At 32.9% G+C, this 16,594-nt stretch overlaps 1 protein-coding gene across 1 annotated transcript in view; it reads right to left on the reverse strand.

Annotated features, from left to right (window-relative positions):
- The window catches only part of LOC135217036 (uncharacterized), a 383,250-nt gene that overhangs the window by 64,653 nt on the left and 302,003 nt on the right, over positions 1-16,594 (reverse strand). The window lies entirely within an intron of this gene.

Below are 16,594 nucleotides of genomic sequence, written 5' to 3' on the forward strand. Positions count from 1 at the left end.
AGTTCGAATGCAAGTCTCAATTTACCTTCAAATCTTCCCCTTCCGGTGTTGAACAGAGGCTGTGTGTAAATGGGTGTGTGCGTTTTTGATCTTGTGTGTACGTTGGGGATGAATAAACACAGCGCTATGCGCAGTAAACGGAAAGAGAGAGAGAGAGAGAGAGAGAGAGAGAGAGAGAGAGAGAGAGAGAGAGTGAGACTTGGGATTTAATTAATCTTATTGTTTGGCTAAAACCCAAGCGATTTGTATAAACTAAATAAACAGAGAAGTAGACTGACCGAGAGAGAGAGAGAGAGAGAGAGAGAGAGAGAGAGAGAGAGAGAGAGAGAGAGAGAGAGAGGAAGCTGACGACGAATACAAAATAGAGAGAGAAAGAGACGGGGGTTGCGTGAGGGTGTAGTTGACCCATTGCCTAATGATTAATGATTCAATTAGAGCAAGTGTGAGGAGTTCCACCTTGATTACTGCGAGGTAGAAGGAGGGCGAGGGGAGGGGCGTCGAGAGGTGCAGGTTAAGGAGAGGGAAGAAGGAGTTGGCGAGGAAATAGGAGGGGAGGGATACGGATAGGAGGGGAGGAATTCGGGAGTAAAGGAAATAATATTTCAACACAATGAACGATCAGCAAGACAGCAGTTGTGGGTATAACTTTATTAAACAAATATTATGATCTAGTAAATTGTCATCACGACTACTTTTTGAATCACACAAACAAATGAAAATCTTTAAAAAAACCTTCGATAATATCAATGAATTTTGTGATTGTTTCATTAGATTAAGTGTTTACATCATATGTTCAAAACTAGATTGCCTCCGTAAACTCAAACTTTCTCGGATTGTTATACTTGTTGTTTTGACATGAAAATAATTTGCATTATTTTCATTACATTATTAAACCAAGATTTCTGCATACTTCATCAATCCTCCTCAACAAGTGAAAATTAAGGAGAAAGTTTCGGAACTTTCCAAGTTCCATAACTGGCTTTAGGAGGAAGGATCTGGAAGAGGGGAGGTGAAGGGAGAAACAAAAGAAGGAGATTTTGAACAGAAAAACCAGTGTTGTTGGGTTAATCTTTCAGGAATAATTGACAAGTTTGAACAATGGGAATTGCTCCTGATGATAGTGATGCCTACGCAAACAAATTTGGAGAGAAGAATGAGTTTTTTTTATGCACTATTAGGTCTTAGATGAAGTATGATATTGTCTTCGTGCCTTTTTTGCTAGTAATGATAATGGAATGTCAGGTAGGGACTTAAGCAAGTTCGTGGGATAAGAAAATGCACTTGACTGGAATAATGAATAGATGATATTTTCATATGAGAATGTTTACTTGTGGAGGTGAAGAGAATCTGCAGAAACTGGTAATTCAGTTTGAAGCCATATTTTACAAGAAGATAGTAATGTAAATGTTTGTAAGAATAAGGTTAAGGAGATAAGACCTGGAACGTGATTCTATGGATAGGACAACGGCAAATTAAACAGTAGGAGAAGAAAGGAACAGTAGAATGATATCATAAGTGAAAACTATTCATATTTCAAATTGTAAATATGTCATAAAGATGATTAACTTTATAACTATTTGTCTGCGTAAAAGTCTTTGAAAATAGTATCTACTACAGCAGAATGCAGCAGAAGATACTGTGTTTTATATATATATATATATATATATATATATATATATATATGTACATATATATATATATATAATATATATATATATATATATATATATATATATATATATATATATATATATATATATATATATATATATATATAAAACACAGTATCTTCATGCTGCATTCTGCTGTAGTAGATACTTTTTTTCAAAGACTTTGAAAACAGTAGAATGATATCATAAGTGAAAACTATTCATATTTTCAAATTGTAAATATGTCATAAAGATGATTAACTTTATATAAACTATTTGTCTGTGTAAAAGTCTTTGAAAAATAGTATCTACTACAGCAGAATGCAGCATGAAGATACTGTGTTTTAATATATATATATATATATATATATATATATATATATAATATAATATATATATATATATATATATATATATATATATATATATATATATATATATATATATATATATATATAAAACACAGTATCTTCATGCTGCATTCTGCTGTAGTAGATACTTTTTTTCAAAGACTTTTACACAGACAAATAGTTTATAAAGTTAATCATCTTTATGACATATTTACAATTTGAAAATATGAATAGTTTTCACTTATGATATCATTCTACTGTTCCTTTCTTCTCCTACTGTTTAATTTGCCGTTGTCCTATCCATAGAATCACGTTCCAGGTCTTATCTCCTTAACCTTATTCTTACAAACATTTACATTACTATCTTCTTGTAAAATATGGCTTCAAACTGAATTACCAGTTTCTGCAGATTCTCTTCACCTCCACAAGTAAACATTCTCATATGAAAATAATCATCTATTCATTATTCCAGTCAAGTGCATTTTCTTATCCCACGAACTTGCTTAAGTCCCTACCTGACATTCCATTATCATTACTAGCAAAAAGGCACGAAGACAATATCATACTTCATCTAAGACCTAATAGTGCATAAAAAAAACTCATTCTTCTCTCCAAATTTGTTTGCGTAGGCATCACTATCATCAGGAGCAATTCCCATTGTTCAAACTTGTCAATTATTCCTGAAAGATTAACCCAACAACATTGGTTTTTCTGTTCTACTATGTTGTGAACATAGTAGATTAGCTAACTTGCTATCTTGGTATGTACAGTTCTTCCGTTTTCCCCGTGTACACCGTTTAGATATATATATATATATATATATATATATATATATATATATATATATAGTACATATATATATATATATATATTATATATATATATATCTATATATATATATATATATATATATATATATATATCTAAACGGTGTACACGGGGAAAACGGAAGAACTGTACATACCAAGATAGCAAGTTAGCTAATCTACTATGTTCACTGACTATCTATAGAAAATATGGTGTTATCGGTAAAAATTTGAACTCTGAGATCTAATTTTCTGATCTATAATTGCAAATTTCTTCTTCTTTTAATAAATGAATGAGGTCTGAACGCACATAGCGATATACAAGAACAAATGAATGAATGAAATTAGGCCATATGACCTGGCCCGGGAGCTGGGGAGGCCGTTCAAAGTCGTTTGTCAACTATGGATAGATAATTTGCCCGGAAATATTTCTAACAAGAAAGTACAGTGATAGTAGGACTGATATACTTACATCCAGGTATTATGTGACTCATGAAAAATATTTCACGATAAAACATTGCCAATATCAATAAACATTTATGATTCAAAGTAAATGTCTCATCTGCAGTCGTAAAGTAGACCGATCGCCACGCGTGGGAGGAGATAAACTGTTTAAATATGTATATGTTTACCTGATAGCATATCCAAGTATGAGACATGAATCCTACGGATTAAGAAATAAAAACATTAAAAGTTTTCTCGTGTATATATATGTGTGTGAGTATTTGTGTATTATGTATATCTATATTTAGTAAATGGTGTTTCGTTATTTGGCTAACCAATAATATACCAATATTGGTTGGCAAAACAACGAAATAGCTTATAAAATAGAAATATATTGATAATTCTTAATAAATAGTTATTTATAAGAATGAATAATTAAAGGTATCTGAATAACCTCCTATTAAAAAAGCAATTTCTTTTAGTAGAGAGTGATTTGCTCTGCATATAAACTTCACACACAAATACAAGCATTATTATATATTTATATGTATAAATACATATACGTATATACATATATATGAATATGTATGTATTTATATACATATTCATATATATACATACGTATATATATGTATGCAAATACACACACACAACACACACACACACACACACACACACACACACATATATATATATAAGTATAATATATATATATATATATATATATATATAATAAAAATTTTATATATTCATACATATATACACACACATACATATATACATATATACACACACACACATTATATATATCTATATATATATATATTATATATATGTTTTATATATATGTTTATATATATAAATTCATAATTTTTTATGACTTTATCCGATTAAATCTTAATGTTGACTCCCTACTATTTTGAACTCCTCTACATTTTCTGATTTCAATCTTAATATTGATCTCTATTTTGAAGTAGAATTTTACTGATTCTTTAATGCAAATCTTAATATTAACTCCTATTTTGAATCTGTACTTTATGAATTTTATTTACTAAACTTCATTTCAAACCTAAAATTGGCCTCTATTACATTTCTCTTGACCTTTGTTAATGTCGTATCTGAAGTTTTTTTCGTTTTATATAAGTATTGACATCTAAAAGTTAAAATTTAGATTTTCCCTTTTATTAATTATAAATTATTTATTATCTATCGTTTGATTCCTATTAACAACCCATAATTACAATTCATATCCTATGATTTTTTCTTTACATTCTATTATTATATTTTATATTAAAATTGCAACTGGTGATTATTTTTAGTTATGGCGTATATCAGCCTCTTGTGAATTTGTATTTTACGAATATGTTTCTTTATTTAATCAGGACCTGTTATGAAATAACGTTTTATGAGGATTTGCCACCGAAATCTCCCTGCGATTTTTATCCACAATTTAGAATTTTGTAAATTCAAACTCTAATATCAACCTCAGTTTGGAATTATGCATTGACTTTGTTTTCCTGTTAGACCTTAAATTTCACTTTATGATTTTCTTATTTGAATCCTAATACTGACTCATTTTGAATTCAGATTTTATGTATTTTTTTTTATATAAGTATCTATGTTGACATCGTTGAATTTGCAAAAACCTTACAATTTTTTTTTAATCATGAATGACTTCAACCAGTAAACGTTATCATAAACCGCCTTTGTCTGTACACATTAATGTCAAATTTTCTATGTTTCTATGATATTTCACAGTTTATATCCTTTGTGATAGTAGTTTGCTATTTTATTCTGTGTGATAAAAAAGGTTAAATTATTTGAGCGCTGATTGCGTAGCCAAAATTAACGCGCCGTGACTGGATATGGTTTTTATTTCTTTTACTGATGATTTCCCTTCGTTCTTCTGTCTTTTCTGCTCATCACCAAACTCTTGATCTTACCCGTTCTACTTCTCCTCCTCTTCTTCTTCCTCTTTTCTCCATACCTCTCTCCACTTTTCCTTTTCTTCTTCTCCTCTTATTCTTCCCTTCCCTTCTTCCTTCCTCCACTACCTCCTCCTCCTCTTCTCCTTTTCTTCTTCTTCTTCTTCTTCTTCTTCTTCTTCTTCTTCTTCATTCCCATCAAATGAATTATTGGAATTTCCGTGCGATCGATGTTCTTGTTAATGTCATAAACAAGGTCTGCAGAAACCGACAGTTGAGAGGAGGAGGAGGAGGAGGAGGAGAGGAGGAGGAGGAGAGAGGAGGAGGAGGTGGTTTATCTGTTACGGAGGGGTGAAGGGATACCTGATAAAAGTGGGGGAGGGGAGGAGAGGAGAGCGAGTTTGTCTGTGAGGGATTTGGGGCTTGAATAAATGAGGAGATATGGGAATGGGGATTGCTACATATTGCGAGTCAGAAGGAGAAAGAACATCTTATCATCCATCAGATGACGCCTATGCTGTGGTGGCATTACAGAACCAGAGGACTTCAGAGGGTACTTAAATCAGATGATGCTTCTTGTACTCGACTGCCAGGTATGATTATATGCACAAACATACCCTTAGATACCCATGAAAAATATATAGACATGTATACACACACATACATATGTATGTATATATATATATACCATATATACTTATGTGTACATACACATATACATACATACACACACACACACACACACACACACACACATATATATATATATATATAGTTATATATATATATATATATATATATATATATATATATATATATTATATGAAGTTCTGATTTACACCGGGAACGAACCTGTCTCCTAAGAGACAGAAATTTATTTCTGTGAAACATGTGTTCACGTGTTCATTATATATATATATATCTATATATATATATTATATATATATATATATATATATATGTATGTATGTATGTATGTATGTATGTATTCTCCTACGTCTCTTTCCCTTTGGAGGACTGCCGTGAAGTTGATGGTACCAGTCGGTTATTACCTAGTCTCTAGAGATAAGACTGCTAGCCGAGAGCACATTTCTCGACCACCAATAGCTGCTGGTATACAGATTACTTATGAGTCCGCATATATATATATATATATATATATATATATATATATATATATATATATATATATATATATATATATTATATATATATATATATATATATATATATGTATGTATGTATGTATATATGTGTGTGTGTGTGCATGCGGAGAGATATTGGAGATAACTTGATGTTCATTTATATAAATTGTTCCTTACAATACGCTTCAAATTTTAAAAAATTGGTACATTATTATTAATTTTTATTATTATTATTATTATTATTATTATTATTATTATTATTATTATTATTATTATTATTATTATTATTCATGTTTGCGTGAATCTTCAAATGGAGAAACAATTCCGCAGTTATCTAAATGTATTTATATTTGAATTTAAAAGTTTATGGATAGCTTTCGGGAATCTGTTCGGTTCCCCTTTTCAACCGAGAAGATTCCCGAAAGCTATCCTTAAAATTCTAAATTTAGATATATGTGAAAATTTACATAACTGTGAATTTAAAAGTATGGGTTTTTTCTTACAAAATTTCCAACACTTAAGTATACCACAATACTTTAAAAACGCATCCAGCTTAACAGTGATTCAGTGTTTATGTATTATATTATACGTGATTTAGAACAAAATATATTTAGCATCAGAAATTATACCAAAGCTTCTTGATATCATACTTTAATAGTACAGACGACTTTGTAGCAGTACAACAGAGATCATTAAGTAGATTGCTGATTGCTGATTGATTATGTGTTCAGTTCTGTTTTATTCTTGTTTTGTCGGGAAAGCTTTGGCCTTGAACGATTCTGTGTACTACCTTTTTTTCTTATCACATCTCTCTCTCTCTCTCTCTCTCTCTCTCTCTCTCTCTCTCTCTCTCTCTGAGGGTACACCTCCTTTTGCTCCAACCTCTTCTGACCCCCTCTCGCTCCCCCAACAATCAAAAGCAGGTCATAAATCGTGTAGTTGTCTGGTTGACGTCACTTCGGGAGGAAAATGTCGTTCTTCAAGTGAGGAGGAGGAGGAGGAAGAGGAGGAGGAAGGGAGGAGGGGGAGGAGAGAGTCTTTTTACTTCCTTTACCTTGCTTTTCATTTCTGCCTTCTTCATAATCTGCTTCCGGATCAAGGTACAGAGTTAACAGATAAAGCGAAGTGGCCAGGCAAAAATGCAATCACTATTCACTGACAATATTAGCATTCGCGACTGTGTAGTCATTTTTGTTAATCTTTGCACACACACATATACATATGTATGTATGTGTGTGGGGGTGTGTTTATACACATATTTGTATAGTATATATATATATATATATATATATATATATATAGTATTATACAAAGATATAACTGGCCGCAGTTCCTTTTTCTACAATTTTATTGTTATACAAACCATTGCGGTTGTAAAGACGAAGTAAAATTAAATTTTGCTACAAAGAGAGGTAGAACATATTTTTAAGGCATCCTATTATAAGCTCAAATTCAGAATGCCGCTAGCATTTTTCTCAAAAGCGTATTCAATGCATAATTAGTATCATATATTATACATATATATATATATATATATATATACGTATATATATATATATATATATATATATATATATAGTCACATCAATAACAACACCGGTAATAATAGAAGACTGGGTGTAGGAGCCACATCAATTCTTATTTCCGCTGCTGTATGAGTGATATACAAATAACGTGCTAGGGTGATTATAATTATATATGAATATATGTTTAGATAGATATATAGATAGATATATGATGAGAGAGAGAGAGAGAGAGAGAGAGAGAGAGAGAGAGAGAGTTATGAAAGTCAATAGGAAATATGATTCCACCTGGCAAGCCTCAGAAGTTGCCTGATTAATATTTTCCTCACCATTTACGAACACAATTCATCCCACCATACCCCATCATCCCATCATTTTTTGTGTGGAGGGATAATAAGGATTTCACATTATTGTGACTTCATTAAAAGGTGCCCGAAGGATACAGGAGAATTTTTTTCTTCATTTTAGTAAGCTACAGGATTTGTAGCTTTATTGAGTATAAAAACAATTTTTTAAGCACATACTGTAGAAAAGTATAGACAATTAAGTTCTTTACATCGCTATATTTTACGGAACTGAATGAAGTAGTTTCCTGTATAAATAGGAATCTACTGTATTATTATTTTAAGCCTCTCTGCGTACCTTAGGTTTTCAAAAAGAAAATTTGTCTCATCTTACTGGTACGTAACTGAAGACTAAAAATGATGATTTTCAAATTGTATTCGTTACAAATCTAAACCAATGAAATGGACGTAGCCATGATGAATTACGATGAAAGATTATTCTTTTTGCGCTGCAATTGTGTAAATCATTTTACTGAGTTTGAAAACAGTCGTTTTAATTTTCAGAAAATGATAAGCATATCATACGGACATACAATGGTTCTTAGTATTACTTTCACAGTTACATTTTCTTAAATACAGCACTTCCTTATAACTGATCTATTATTACAAGGTCTGTTTGATCACTAGTTTTCCTCTTTGTTTCCAATTATCTCCTGAACAACTACATCTGTCCTAAAGTTTATGTTAAACTCTTCCTGAACTCTTAGTAATCTCCTTAGATTTTCTTCTTTTATGTTCACCAAACTGTCTTTACTTCCTTATCGTATTCCTATACATCATTCACCATCTTATTTTATCAATAATTGTCAGATGAAATGTAGTTTACTTTCTCTAAATGCCTCGTCGTTATTATTCTACCAATAACTTTTTATGCCCTTTAATTCTCGCCTGAGATTTTCATAACCTTCATCAGATTCTGTCTCACCACTATGTCCATTGAGAGAAAACGCGTTAGTCGCCTCTTTCCCATGTGGCATTTTAGCTTCTTGTCAAACCAGGTGGTATTAATGGTATTTGGTCATATTTAATTAAATCACTTACTTCCAAATGGAATGAAATTTTTTCTATACGAAATAACACTTATTTACTTTGTTTTAACACACACACACACACACATATATATATATATATATACATATATATATTTGATATACATATGTATATATATGTATAGTATGATATATATATATATATATATATATATATATATATATATATATATATATGTATATATGTGTGTGTATGTGTGTGTGTGTTTGTGTGTTTATAACTGAATCAAGAAAGTTTGGAACGTGATAGATGCATAAATAAAGGTATAAGCCACGAAGGAAATATTTCGTCTAATTCTCAAAGGGCCTTTCCATGCGTGAGTTAATACCGGATGTTACCTATCTCAGCGATTAGCCGAACACACAAGACCTGTTACACAGAACTGGAGATTATGGTATTGCATTAATTGAAGAGACGTATCTTTGCTGTTTCGAAGGGCCAGTTCATACACGTGGATGATTCTGGAACAATTCGTTATTAACATAACAAATAATATAAACTTGTCATCTGTGAATTGGAAGGCAGAGATTGTGAACAAAACCACCAAGAATTTTCTTATTAGAAATTAAATTTGATTTTACGTATAAAACCTAATAGGTATAGTAACTAAATAAAATTATTTATAGCTCATTCACTATTTGTCATACTTAAATACGACTTGAATTTAAGAACATATTTGCCTTTTTACAAATGTGGACGCAGTATATTTAATAAAATTTTATATGTACCATAGAAATGCATCACAATTTCACATATATAATAAATATAATATCCTTGTAAGAAGTAATAGCAGTACTCTCCCAATAAAAGGAAAAGGTTTTCTCATCCACAAGGAATTAAGAATAATTTTGCGTGACGGTATGGTAGCAAAGCTCATTCCTTAATTACTCTGTTGCGTGTAGTCACTCTTAAGGGTTTGTAAACACCTTCTTAAGAGCATTATTATCTTTTCAACCTACGATAGTCAAGTTTTACGCTAACAATCATCACTACTTTATTTGTTGCTCAATATCAAATAATCTTTTTACCAAATTATATAATCGACCTACCGTCTATCCGAAATGATTTTAACAAATTGTAGATACTTGTTTTGAATTTCGAATATACGGTTGGCTACCTTATTATTCAATTTCGGTGAACATGGTTTTGCTGAGTGGTCTGTATAATGATGAGCACATTTGACCAAGTCTCTGCAACTTAACTTCTAAAATATGCATACTAGCCTCAGACAAAATCATGTCATAAACAGTAATTACAGATTACGTATCGCATATAAAATCGTGGTAAATTATTTTATAATTAATGTATCGCCTATCGATTTGTTTCAGGAATCGCCCTCTTTAGATTGCCCATGTTCAGAAGCTCCGACTAGCGAGTCCGCGTGGCACATTTGCTGGTGGCCTGTAGTATATCATCTACTTTAGAAGGAGCTTCATTGTGAGCGTTGAGTGTTGCTCATTTAAGTAGCGCTTCACTTTACAATATGCGTAACACTAGCACATCTTTTGATGCTCTTACCTCCGCCACAAAAAAAAATTGATTCTATGTTCAGTTGTATTCGCTTTGTCTCTTTGTGTACTTATCTGTTTGTTTTTCTTTTTGTCTGGTCGTTGTCCTATCCGTTAACTAAAAATCGCTAAATGTTTTGGATATGTCTTTACGAAAATCTGCCTTGACTGGTAAGAAGAGATTAGACTGACATATGATTAGACAGTAATTTTTTGCGAAACAGGACGTTCCGTTGGGTTAGCTGGTAAGACTTCGCTTCAAATGTTCCAGGTTTAAGGAATCTAAACTCTGAGCCCCGATTATACAGATTTTGCTACGACCAAGCGGGTACTTTATTCTGTATAGGAAGTATGACTAAAGATGTTATGCTTATTCCTCTTAACCTTTAAGAAATATGGACATTCTGGTTATGTTTGTATTATTTATTGCCTAATTAGTACGCTCTCATACCTGCATTGTGCTTCTTTCCTTGTTTATACATTTTGTGCTGAAGAATTTGCCATGGTTACTTTGCCAAAGTAGTTACAAGTTTCTTGTTTTGATTAAGCAAAATTTTATCTGTGTAATTTTGCTAAAATTTTGACAAAAGTTTAAACTCGTGACTGACTTGAAGTGCTTAGATTTTTTGGCAGAAAGATGAATGCAAATTATGTTCGAATGGACACTACGTAGTACTTAGATTCGAACTTCTATAACTTTTCCGTATGCATTGTTAATGCCCTGAACTCTGATTTGAAAGACCGGAGTTCGGTCCTGATGTGCTGTATGGGAAAGTTGGGCAAAATTCGCTGGTATGTAAGGCGCCTGTCCAGGAAAAACCTGTTACCTAGGACTTACGTTCCAACTTAAATGTTATGAACTGTACGGTTGAATTGCTAACTCTCTGGATTCCCACTTGAAAGACCGGGGTACGGTCCCGATGTGAGTGAGAAACTTATATATATATATATATATATATATATATATATATATATATATATATATATATATATATATATATATATCCAAAACACCCAGTTTGTGTTTACAAATTCATAATAATTGGAAAATTCATACACACAATAGCCAATCTTCTCGACATGCATGATAGGTTATAACTGTAGAGATACTGACAAAGAGCGTGTATTTTCCTAAAATTGTATGGAAGTATGAAGGTTAGAGATACTAGATAAAAGTTTCATCTCTAGGGGTAAATAAAATTCCGAGTTACGCCCTAAGTATGAGAGAAGATCAGCCACAAGCGCCTGCAGATAACTTTGCTTGCTGCCATTTGTATAAATTCATTTCTTAATATCTTTACTGTACTTTAGGGAATGGCAAAAGATCTGATGAATGGTAAAATTACCAGCAAATATAGGAATGTTAAGATTTTACTATAACTACCTGGCACAATGTCTAAACACACTCTCAAGCTTCGAAATGCCTTATTAAGTGTAAATGTAGTCAAATATATTGCATAATTATTTAGAGAACTGTCTTTCAGAATCTATAGAATGTTCGTAAATAGAAGACATTATTCTCTGCTAGCGAAGATCTTTTGAAAATATATATAGCCAAATTTACTAAGAATACTTCATGAAGCCTTGATTGCATGAAAGTGATAATGAGAACAGCAATGAAGAATCTGAATAATAGATTGGGCCTGTTCATCAATACTCATGTCGTGTATTCGGTGTAAAGGGTTGTTATAAGCAGCGCTAATGTAATGTTGTAAACATCGTCATTATTGTACGAAGAAATAAGCGACTTTTACTGCATATTTCACACGGAAAATATTTTCCCTTATACTTAATTTTGATAAGTGACGGTTGATGACTTAAGATGACTGTGAAATGTTTTTTATATATCACTGTCAATTTTTCAAAACGATCCCGCGAAGAAGAAAGCCAAGTTTGACGGTGTACATGATTATTTCATTTTCCTTTATACAAATCTGGGATGTTAATGGCTTCAATATAACGAAACGGCATTTGAAAAATGGGTAATTCTTAAAATTAAGCCCGAGAATAAAATTAATGAGAAAACGTTCAATCCGAATTTTCTTTTTTCTCTTGCAACTCTCGGTACAGCATAAACTTTGCAAATGAAAGCCTGCGCATGCGCCATTACTGAACTCTTCATAAACAACGAGCAACACCAAAGCACTCATAACCTTCAATTAGCAAAGTCATCGGAACAAATTTACGCGAAGAAGTAAACAAAGCATAAATGTGATGATCAATACATTATCTCTTTCTTTTGTCCCTCATTCGTTGGCAATTACGAAAATCAATGGGGCTAACAGCTAGGCCTAACACCGTTCGTCATTCCAGAGTTACCAACGCTCTCTTCATTTGTTGGAATTTATCAGCGAATGACCTTTATAGAAAAGAACAGGGAGGAGAGCGCCAAGATTAGACCTGTGTGAATTGAGTGAGGTGATGTACGTCCACATGATGTATATCCGTGCTCTTACCTTTGTTGTTCAACAAAGGTAAGAGCATATATATATATATATATAATATATATATATATATATATATATATATATATATATATATGCATATATATATATATATATATATATATATATATATATAATATATATATATGTGTGTGTGTGTGCGTACGTATGTGTTGGTATTTATCTCTTTCATTATTCATTATTCGTATATATATACACGCACGTGTGTATTGCATACAAAACCAGCAGATGAAAAGAGAGAAGGATCTTTCCAATGTGAGCCTCATATAGACGACAGTTAGTTCCCGAAAGGAAGGAAACTTTCCTTCTCATCCTAACGGAGAGTATTGTTCTCTGCGTCATTACTGAAGGGCGAAAGACCCTTTTCGCCGGGCGCAGTGCCATCAAGAAAAAGCATTAAAATTCTGAATTTAGCCAATAAGGCCATCGGGAACGTACTCCGAATTAGCCCAACTGTCAATTACCTTTGAGTGATGGACGTTTAGTATTTCTTAACGGTCTTTCGAAGACACTCTGTTGCGAAGTCTCGAGTACGATGATCATGCTTTTTTTCGTATGAGAAAACTACTGTTAATAAACTTGTTTGACAGATGTTGCATATCTAGTTCATGTGATTAGCGACAATGAATCGTATATCATCTTGACAACTTAGAAATCAATGATGCTAAAGAAAACGACGAAATAAAGAAAGCCGCTAAAAAATCTAGGAATTATCCACCTCTGTCAGCCACACCGTTCCTGGAGAACGAAAACGGTCTCCCATTGGCTGCTTCGCAGAGGCGGGAAAATTGAACGATAGACAAACATGCAACCGGAGGTGCGTTGTTTATTTGCCGTTAATTTATGTATGTGAAAATGGTCCGAGCGAGTATCTGCAGATGTAGCTTTATTTATCAGATACGATATGACGTGTTTATGGGAATATGGGTGTATGGGCGGATTTGTTTTGGTTGGAAGAACGATAGTAGGAAAATTCTCGTTTGATGTAACTTATGGTCCAGTTTTTTTTATTCTGTAGTTATTTTTGCTATTGTTGTGTACAGGGAGAACGACATTGTTATCGATCTATTGCGATTATTTGAGACAGAATCTGAAATATTTGCTGACAGGCAAACAATATCTATAATTTTACCCAAGGAAAACGGAGCCTTACCGAAAGGAAAAGATTCGAAAGGTCTGTTTGTGTGATTATTACTAATCAATAGACCGACCAAACCAACAATGGGGCGAGCATTGGAAAACAGATATTTCTTTTTCCTTGATGTGAAGAAGTATTTTAAGAATCCCTTGTTTTGAATATTTACTCTACCCTTACTGTAGAGATAAAAAAGCAAAATTTGTAGAAGGAAACTTGCTTTCTTGTTAATGATTCAATCTAGAAAATTTATTGCATCCTATGATAACCCAAATGTACTCGATTGCCTCCATTTACAACCTTTTATTCTAAGCGCCCCAAGTTTAACCAGAAAATCTTTATAGACTTTCCCATCTGCCTCCTGTTGGCTTTTACATTGTCTCTTTCCTTTGCCTCTGACGCTTCGTCTGCCTCTCACTCTCTCAACAGTCGCAAATTGAAATATTACGACAACGAAACTTTGGTTAATACCATTATGACATGTAAGCGTATATTATACAGTATCTTGTTTTGTATAACAACATTAATACGCTTACAATTTGGTTCACAGGCATCTTGGATTAGTAGGTGTTTTGACTATGATAAGATGCAAAGGAAATATCGTTATGAACATTTACTTCAAAACATGGAAGCTCACGCCAGTGACGAGAGCCGTCACTTCCCCTCTAAAACAGAGAGAGAGAGAGAGAGAGAGAGAGAGAGAGAGAGAGAGAAGGAGGTTGGGAGGTGTGGAGGGAGGGTCTCGGCGATCGTATCCTGTGGTTCAGACACGAGTTGAGGACTTTGAGGAGGGTTCTGGGGACTGATCTAGCAGCCCCATGAGACTGCTAATTCTGTCCCTTCTGTAGGAAAGCGAATAGCCATAAGCTTTGCGTGTTGACACAAACTTCTCAGTCTGTCAAAGGTGAGAAACTCGTGTTAATTAAGGACACAAGTTGCAAAGAGAGAGAGAGAGAGAGAGAGAGAGAGAGAGAGAGAGCCACAACACAGGACACATCATTCCTCTCGCCCAAATGGCAGACCGTGTAAGCGGTTGATTGGCTCCTGTTTAACGTCTGCCAGCCAATTAGAGCTTACAGGTCATGAGGCAATCTCTCATTGGCTGATTGGGCAATAGGGAATGGTTAGCGACCTGATGCTTGGCTTTTATAACTATCATTACGAGGGTTAAGCTGTATTTTACCTGGCGACTTACTCCTAAGAAAGGATTATCTTGTTAACCCTACCCCATAAAAATATGTCTTTCGAAGCCTAATTGGCACCATCTTCTCTCTGATACATGGAAATTACCACAATAATTTTGGGTATGATTTTACACAAACATACACACACTCACACACATATATGTATATATATATATATATATAATATATATATATATATATATATTCATTGAATAGAATGGCTTTTTCACTGTTTACCAGCTTTTTTGAAATTGATTCATATTTTCTAATTATTTTCTTCACTTCATTGTTCAGGTTACTAATGGACACATAATGGGGTTCTTCCATTTACTTCAGTATTTTTACAAAAACGCGACAGCTGTTTCGTCAACCTATACGTATTGACGTTATCAAGCGTACTGATACAAATATGAGCCTACAGGCTCATATTTGTATCAGTACGCTTGATAACGTCAATACGTATAGGTTGACGAAACAGCTGTCGCGTTTTTGTAAAAATACTGGAGTAAATGGAAAGAAGAACCCCATTATGTGTCCATTAGTAACCTGAACAATGAAGTGAAGAAAATAATTAGAAAATATGAATCAATTTCAAAAAAGCTGGTAAACAGTGAAAAGCCATTCTATTCAATGAATGCTGTATCCGTGAAAAAATTGTGCCCTAGAAGTATTATATATATATATATATATATATATATATATATATATATATATATATATATATATATATATATATATATAATCTATATACATAGACACATGAATATATACATTACAAACAGACAAAATTGTCAACAAAATAAAAAGATTAAAAAATGTGCGCAATCGAGTCTTATGTACAGCATATAATGTTGAATGAAACTTTCAACCACAGCCCTTGAAGCTCTTAGCTGCGACCAATGAAACTCAGTCACGGTCTGGTGGTGGCCTGTGTTACTGGTACCTGTAGCAGTGCCAGAAGTACGATTATGAATAACTTTAATCTTAGATAAAATAGAAACTACCGAGGCTAGAGGGTTGCAATTTGGTATGTCTGATGATTGGAGGGTGGTTGATCAACATACCA

Source organism: Macrobrachium nipponense, chromosome 7 (assembly GCF_015104395.2).
Source record: "Macrobrachium nipponense isolate FS-2020 chromosome 7, ASM1510439v2, whole genome shotgun sequence".
In the NCBI taxonomy this organism is placed as follows: Eukaryota; Metazoa; Arthropoda; class Malacostraca; order Decapoda; family Palaemonidae; genus Macrobrachium; species Macrobrachium nipponense.